Source organism: Chinchilla lanigera, unplaced genomic scaffold (assembly GCF_000276665.1).
Source record: "Chinchilla lanigera isolate Chin_1 unplaced genomic scaffold, ChiLan1.0 scaffold00002, whole genome shotgun sequence".
Classification (NCBI taxonomy): Eukaryota; Metazoa; Chordata; class Mammalia; order Rodentia; family Chinchillidae; genus Chinchilla; species Chinchilla lanigera.
Genome location: NW_004955403.1, coordinates 2,495,948 through 2,503,112, shown reverse-complemented (window position 1 = coordinate 2,503,112; position 7,165 = coordinate 2,495,948).

Sequence of the window (7,165 nt, the reverse complement as noted above, 5' to 3'; positions counted from 1 at the left end):
GTGTTGGTCAAGGAGCAGTTACTACTCTACACCTCATGTTGGGGTTGCTTCTTCTCCCAGCAAAGAAGACATCGTGACCTGTTAAGTGGCTTTGCTTGCGACATGTACTTATTTGTTGAATTTAATTAAGTAAGCAAGATTTTTATGGTTAAGTATACTATTCTTGCAAATAAAAGATAACATTTATTGAGCCTTTACTATGTTTCTGGCTTATTACTAAGCATGTGTGTCTTGATGTGGATAGTGAGTGTGCACACACGTAATCGTGTTATTCTCTGTGAGCACCTGTGGTGGGTGTGACTGTTATTACTGCGTTAAAGATGAGAGAGTAGGAATCAGGGAGGTTAATTCTCCTGTAGAACACAGCCCCTCCTCAGTGACCGCAGGTAGCAATGGGGTTCACGACCCTGTGGTCCTAAGCCGTACGTATTCAACACCAGAAAGAAAGCTACAGACTGTGCCACATGCATACAGGTAAGTCAGTGCTGAATCACAAGCAGCCTAGAGCACCGAGAAGGAAGAGTCAGACGCACAAGAACAAAGAGAGAAGGTGGAACTTGGTGCATTAGGAGGAAAGACAGTCTGTGGAGGGAGCTCGGGCTGCAGAGGTGTCATCATTTTTTGTATGTTTGCAAAGGCATTAAAGTTTTTCTTTTCTCAGCTCAGTTTTCCCAGCTGGAAATGTGCTCGCTGGGCTCTCTGAGCTCCAAGGGGCCTTCTCTGGTTCTGCCTGCACGCTCCGCGTGACCTCTTCTCAGCTGCTGGTGGCTCTTTGTGCTTCACCGTGGATGGCTCAGAGCACACTTGCTGATACTTGGTTTCCCTTAGCCGTAGCTCAGGGATGTAAGCTGGTGACTGACTCAGTGCTCAAGAATTTAGGGAAGTTCATGGTGGAGGGGGGGAGGGGAAGGGACAGGGGACACTGGGATCAAAGGGGGCCCCTCATCATTGGTGGGAGCAGGTGATGATACATGTCGGCAGAGTTCTCTCATATGCAAACTCCTCTATGGACACACCCCAGAGAAATCCATCCATGGCCATGGAATCTGGTCAGGTTTGTGCTTTTATGCCAGTGACTAACCCCCCCGCTTACATGCTTGGGCTTGGTGCTACAGGGAAACAAAGGTTGGGTTCACACAGGGTCTTTGAGCCCATCTGAAAGTTTAGGGTTAGTTTCTGTCCGGAAGGTGGCACTCAAAATCATGTCTGTTGAAGCAGTCTTTTTTTTTCCAGTTTACCAGCAACCCCAGTAGGGTTGAGGTATTTTATTCAGGTATTTTACTTTGCTTGGTGTCACAAAGATAGCGATGCAGGGACCATCTGTGGAACTGTGGAGTTACGAGCAAGAGGCTCCAGGCATGTTCATTGCAGTCCAGCCAGGGATGTGGCTGAGTGGATCAAGAGTCGGACAGCCTGGGGTTCCGAGTTTGGTCCCAGCCATCTGCAAGCCAAGCTTCTCCCAACATGGCGGCAGTTCCTGCCATGGGCTCTGAGGTACCACACGTGGTCACGGACTGCCCCAAGGAGTGTCTTGGCACCCCTGGAAGTGCTCTGTAAACTGTGAATCACACGTGTGAAGTAGTTCTGTGGGGCTTCCTCCTGACAGGGCTTGCTCAAAAGTGCTCTCAGAATGACGGTACAGTCACTAAAATAAAATCTGTATAAAGCATGATAAGTGTCCACAGAGAGCCACGGGCATAAATAACACAAGTGGGGTGCACCAGAGTTTCAGTGCCAAAGAGGTTATAAGATACTGAAGAGGGGGGCTGGGGATTTAGCTCAGTGGCAAAAGCGCCTGCCTGGCAAGTGCAAAGTCGTGAGTTCGGTTCCCGGTACCGGAGAAAAACAAACAAACAAACAAAAAAAACAAAAAAAGATACTGAAGAGGAACAATAGCAAAGGAGTCAACCAAGGTAAACTTCTGTATCTACTAAGTTATCCTAACCTGTTCATAGCTTGCTTGGCAGTGTGAAGAGGGAACTGGTTAATGGAATTTTGGGAAATAGAAACTTAGAAAACAGAATTACCCCTGAAAGTGTTGGAATTTTAAATGCCTGCTTAAAGCTATGTACTTAGTCCAATTGCATGAATAGTACTCTCTTTATGATAGAAATTGCCTGCAAGAATTCTCGTATCTTCTTTGTACCTTGAATAGCTGTCTTAAGTATTCAGATAAAAGACAGGCAAATATATTAGCTCATCTTATCAGTGAACTTCACTGGCCAGGTACCTCCTAGAAAGCTAAGCACAGGGCCAGTGTGGCCGGAGAGCTGTGTTTCTTCACGTGGGCACTGGTGTGGTGGACTGCATGTCTCTTTGTTTGCGTGGTTGTCCTGGGACTCATTCCCAGCCTCTACTCGCCAGGTCTATAGCACACTCCCAAAATGTCCCTAGATACTGATAATTGTCCTGTGTGGGGCAAAACTGATAGTCATTCTTCTCCAGTGATATTTGACAGCCTTCAGTTTTGGGAACTCAGAATTCAGAAAGTTCTGGGACAGTAAAATTAGTCGGAGATGTGTAATATGTCCATAGGGAACAAGCGGGTGTGTATGCTTGTGTTCCTTACACATCCCTTTCTTGTACTTTCTTGTTCTGTCCCTGTGATGTGGGGTTATAATTCTCCCACATCTTCTCCATGCTTCTCCCAGAAGCATGCTTCTGGGCACAGGGTGTGTTCGGAAGGGTCTCTGCATGGCTTTCCCTCCTCTATGCCTGCAGCTCCGTGCAGTCCTTCTGGTCCTGGGTCTCCATACTAGGTGTTTGTGGAGGCCCCTGAGGTGGACAGAGGCACAGTCTCCCCTGCTGCCTCCAGCACTTGGAAATGGTCAAATCCCACGTGGCTCATCTTCCTCTTGTGGCTGCTCCTCCTCTCGCTTCTCTGTCTTCTTTGCCAGCTCCTCATCTGACAGGCATCGTTTTGGGGTCAACATCCTGTTCACATTCCCAGAGCGGCCCACTCCAGCAAAGCATTTAGCCCTGTAAAGACAGGCTCTGATTTCTTCAACTATTTTCTCTTATTTTTTTTTTACACTGAGAAGTCCTACCTCTTTGTTATTTTATCTAAGTTTTTCAAATTCTATTTTTTGCTCCCAACAATTTTTCTTTTTTGTTTCTGTTTTTGATAGTTTATACTAAAGAGATACAGAGTTCCTTTAAAATCTGAACTATACGCAGGAATCTGAGAATCTACTTTGACTTAAGTGCTCGAAGGTTACTTTACGGATTATTTTAGAGGACTGCAGCATGCAGATGGCTGTGAAGCATTTTATGTGGAATTCGTGCGTCCCTGAAGTCAGTGCTGTTTATTTTCCTTGTTGGAATTGAGGACACAGCAGGCCTTCGTTACCTCCTCATCTTATGGTGGGACATGAATGTGTAAATTTAGTTTCTGCATTTTGAAAAGATTGTGCATACATCTTAACCTGTGTTCCACTCTCGTGGGTACTGAAAACCCTCGCTTGGGGAAGGCGGGCTGCCCTGCTGCAGCACGTGGATGACACGGAGGTGGGAGGAGCCATGGGGAACTAGCGGCACCCTTTGTCACGGCCCCTGGGCCATCATGGGAGGGGCGTGACATGCGCTGAGGGGGTCGGTGGGGGGCCTGGCTGGAGCCCAGGCTGGTGGCAAAGGGAAGCCATTACCAGTTGATGGTCTGTGTGAAATGAGTCGGTGGTCTCAGTCCAGTTGTTAGCAGACAGGTGTCTACATCTGAAAACATCGTGACAGCCAGCACTAATTGGCCCCTTTGCCGGGAATCTCAGCAGAGGGGCAGGGGGTGAGTGGAGGAGGGGAGATGTTGTTGGCTTAGATAAAGAAGTCTGTAGGACCAGGCAGAACAAAGCACTGCTGCAAGAACAGCAGTTTTGGAAGATCTAGACATTTCCAAATCTGAAAAAACCTTTTTCAGTTATTCTCCCCCTCCAACATTCCTTTCTTGGTGCTTTAGCACTGGGCTTTCTCCTTCCCATATCAGGGAGCAGGTGGTATGCGAAAGATCCTGTGCTTGGGTATCCACCACCTTCTCTTAGCTCAGCCTCAGGCTCCTTTCTGCCCCAGGTTCTCTCCGGGGTGATGACACTCAGTGCGCAGCACATTTCTCCGGCTGCCTGTCCATGGCCGGTCTTCGGTGGCACGCATGTGCTTGTGCTGGGTGCATGCTGCGCCGTTCTACTGTCTCACCACTGTCCTGAGGCCTTTGGGATGGGGCCCTTGCTGAGGTCCCGGGAACATGCTGGCAGCATGCACGGGTACTGGTCCGTGAACAAAAGCAAGCAAGAGTGAATGAATCCAGCTTCCTTAGCCTGTAGGAGACAGGCAGCGGCCCCTTGGAGTGACGGAGGGGCGAACACAACAGACACGGATTCTAGGAGACGCGGTGGCAGGAATGTGTAATCTCTTCCACGCGGCGCCTTTGAAATTCTCCCACTCTCATTTTGAATGGCTGCTTAGCGTTCCAATCCATGCAGGCGATCGTACACAATTGCTTTGTAATCAGCGCAACTTAGCTTCTCACCGATGAGCTCGTTCTACTGTGTGCTTGGAAGAGCAATTTCTGTGATCCGTCAGTGTCTGTAATCTCACCACCGCCAAAGCCAGCGCTTTGCAAGTCTCGGGAAGGGAGAATTTAATAAATGTGATTTGGGTTCTCGTAACCAAAAAATGATTGAGGAGAAAGGGGAGCATTTCATAACTATGAGAAGTCATAACTATATTTTTGTTCTGCAAATAAAAGTATTAGAACAGTTTTATTCATACACATATAATATAAAATATCTTATATATTACATATATATTAGAACTGGTAAATATTTCTGAGTGTTTTGCTACTTTTCAAATTATAATTTATCATGAAAATTTAAAATGTACTACTTTACAATTACAGACTTAAAAAAATTAGCTGGCAAAATACTTCTAAAAAGATAGCTTAATATGACACTTATTTTGATTATTTAATTTAAAAATTACTAACAATTAAAATTGGACTAGTAAATGTAGTGAATGGTAAACATGAATTAGTCTATGCTGGAGAAAATGTGACAAATGAAGCATCGTGCAATTTGAAAATTCTAAAATTGTCTGTTAAGGTTTTTGACTAGTAAAATGCTTTCTCCTCTACCTATGATTTTTGACTAGGATATTTCTCCAGATTTCTTTTGAGAAAAAAAGTAGCACCTGAATATTGATCAGAAGCAATTCCACAAATGCACCAATTTCAATGTAATTTGCCAAGATACATTTCTTCAGTTTCACATTACATGTTTGTTTTGGATGCTAGACTAGCAATTAAATACACAGCACATCTTTAAAACTCCTTTTAGTGTCAGAACCAAATGCCTCTTACACCCACTGTCAGGAATGCACCGTGTATACCTGGATGCCCACTGCAGCGTATTTTTAAAGGGAATGGCAAATCCAGACCCCTGGGTTTGTGGCAGGGAGACCACGGATGTTTGAAACCAACGTAAATCAATTCAGAGACTGCAGTCTTTAACAGCAAGACAGGAAACACAGATACGCCTCTGCACCTCTTCATTCTTTAATTTTATAGGGAATTTACAATACCTTGATTTTTAAAAGGTGAGGTAAAGGGTACATGCCGTGAGATTATTACGGAGATCATAGCCTAGTGCGGAGTGTGCAGAGCTGGCAGGTAATTCAGATCCATTTCAAGCAGCCAGTTTCTGCTAAGCACTCTCCAGGCATTATTTTCGGTAAAGCATATGATGTGAAAGACCTCACATAGAATTTCTATTCACAATAATCAATTCGTGAGCTGATCAGTGTGGGACACGCTACCTAGGGCACCTCAGTGTATTTTGTTTTCATGCCCCTTGAGCTTACCACTGGAGACTCCTTGGATCTCTTTCCTTGACGCTGTCTACAGCAGCCTCTAGAATGCAGAGCTCACAGGATGGTTTTAAATTTACCCCTTAATTCAGCGTATGGGGCCTCACCTTCAAAGCTTTCATGTTCCCTTAAGACATATTTGTGCTCGTCTTTCTTTTTGATGGAGTTGTAATTAGTCCTGGGGAGCAGTTGTTTCCAATTAAGCAAGAGGAGAAAATCGCAACTGAAGTTTTATAACAAATCATTAGGCATTCTGATATCAGGCCAGTGTGTTAGTTTTTTTGTGATAAAAATCTGTGTTTCAAAAATAATTCTGCCCATTCTTATGTATTTGTTATCACTACATTTTATACCTACTGGTATTTCCTAAGAAGATAAATATCTTTTCTCAGATTCCCAGAGAGCTGGAATTTCTACCATGCTACCATCCACAGTATTTTGCTGTTACTCACTTTATATCACATAGACAATAAAATGCAAAATATCCCTTCTACCATGATAGCTTGTACTGAATGATTGCAGACTCGAGATAACATTTCAAATGGAGAAAATCAAAGTGTTCTTTTAAGAAAGACAAAGAGAGGGATATTTTAATGAAACAAGTATTTGACAATTGATGACTTCATATTGTACTCTTGGATAATGTTACTTAACTTTTAAAAAAATAATGTTTTATTATTTTTAAAGTTTTAGATCCTAACATTTAGAATTATAATGTTTAATTATGTATATTACCCACTCTATAAAAGAAAAATAGTTCCACGTAGATAAATCCCCAGCCCCCATCAAAATATCCAAGAGGTAAAAATGTGCTAAAACGTATCTTTGGTAACCATAGAATTTTTAAAGGGGGGAAGAAAAAAATGAAACCTGCTATTTAATATGAAACAGCTTTTGATTGGATGCCACAGGATTTAGAGATTAACTAATGTTCTTACATAGGTTAAAAACAGACCCCCACCCCTGGACAGACTTGGGCAGTGCATTTGCTGCGCAGCCACAGTGGGACTAACAGAACAGAGGGTGTGTCTAGGTGTGAAAGACGCCCCAGAGGGTTTTTAAAAATTCTGCTGAAGAAGGAGGAGATTCACATTTATTTGACTTACAGGTCAGTTCTGACTTTTACAGTGCCCCGAATCGGCATTAGGTCATGAAAACCTATTGGTAAATTTTATCAACAAGAATGCATTTTTCATACTCAGGGTCTAAGGAATTGCTGAACGCTCTTTTGGTTGAAAAAATGGGCATGCTCTGTACCTTTTATAGAATATTGTAAATTAGGCCAAATAATTACTTTGGTATTTAAAAACCAAAT